Below are 1,553 nucleotides of genomic sequence, written 5' to 3'. Positions count from 1 at the left end.
ATCTCTTTAGCCCTATGTCTCTTATCCCAGGAGGTATTGCTCTATACTGAACATGATTCATCTATGTGTGGAGGTAAACCTATATTTCTTGTGGAGAAGGATGCCGCAGCCCCTTCATTGAACATGATGCGCCTGTGCGTGTTGCAAATGAATTGGTACTTTTGTGGGCCATGCAGACGAACTAATGTAGACCGAGATGTTTGTTAGCCATATTGCTAATAATAGACGGGAAAAATAATAGACATTGCATAAATATTATTTAAATAAATAATTAGTGAATAACTAATAAAATAAATACATAGACATGAAATACAAAATAAAAATTAAAACAAAATTACACCAAGAAACCGGTAAAATAAAAGAAAATAAAAAACCACGTCGATGCTCGTTTGACGATTTCCTTAAATCGTTATTGCTCTCCCATCGGGAGTTGAAAAACATGAGCAACCGCCTCCCAGGATATTATGACGTGCGAGATGAACAAATCACCACCTTGTTCAACTCCGGCAAACTTGAACGATGTGCCAGAAAACTACCACCACACCGAAAGAATTGAGGGAAAGATTAGAGAGATTTGTGTGTTATAGCTACTCCGTTCAGCTCTTGGCAAGCTTCTCTTCTCTCTACTCCGAGTGAGAATAACATCCAGCCTTTTATAGGCACAAATGCTGAATGGTTATAGACACAAACTGATGCACCATGAAAACATTTTAATGCACATACGCTCACGTTTTGAATCAGCCTTTAAGGCCAAAGCCGTTAGCCATAACCATAGCAATCAAGTGCACAGTTTAATTAACTCATAAGTGCACAAAACTATTTCAGAAACAGTTTAAAAACGTAAAAAAATGTTAGGAAATTCCTAGTCTACCTGGCCCGGTTCACCTGCCCGACCTGGACGATGGCGCGCCCTAGGCCTTCTACAAAGCTGGGTCACCATTGGGAGCCCAAAAACATATCCAATATATATATATATATATATATATATATATATATATATATATATATATGTATATATTACATAAGCACAATAAAATCCACATATCTACTCCATGTCGGACTTTCGTATGTGCTCACCCATTCACAACATACATATTTTTTCTTCACAATTTTTTTTAATGTTTTTCAACACATTTTGAGCATCAATTTCTCATCCACATAAGCTTCGATTTTGGCACATTTTAGTTTTGAAAAATGGACACCATATTTGCCACAGATGAGCCCTTTAAATGATATTAAGTACTTTTTAATATCATTAACAACACAAAAATTTCCAACAAGGTTGTTGCTTGAGTAGTTTGTGCGAGAGATAGGCTCAATGCATCTGATTTTTTCGGTCAATGACGTATGTGCTGTTTCTGAAGATGCGTCCTCGAGGTCTTAGAGTACTAACCTAAGTTTTTATTGTGTTGTTTTAAGATTTTCTACACTTCTATTACTAAGTGTTAATTTTATTCGTAATCTAATAGAATGCTTTGTGCAAATTTAGAAAAAAAAATGAAAAAGAATATGTGTTGAAGTACCGTACTAAATAAAAAAAACCTAGTGTATAT

The sequence above is a fragment of the Urtica dioica genome, chromosome 2 (genome assembly GCF_054948205.1).
Source record: "Urtica dioica subsp. dioica isolate 48M chromosome 2, U.dioica_male_clone48M_v1_H2, whole genome shotgun sequence".
NCBI classification, from domain to species: Eukaryota; Viridiplantae; Streptophyta; class Magnoliopsida; order Rosales; family Urticaceae; genus Urtica; species Urtica dioica.
Note: the sequence above shows the minus strand (reverse complement) of the source record.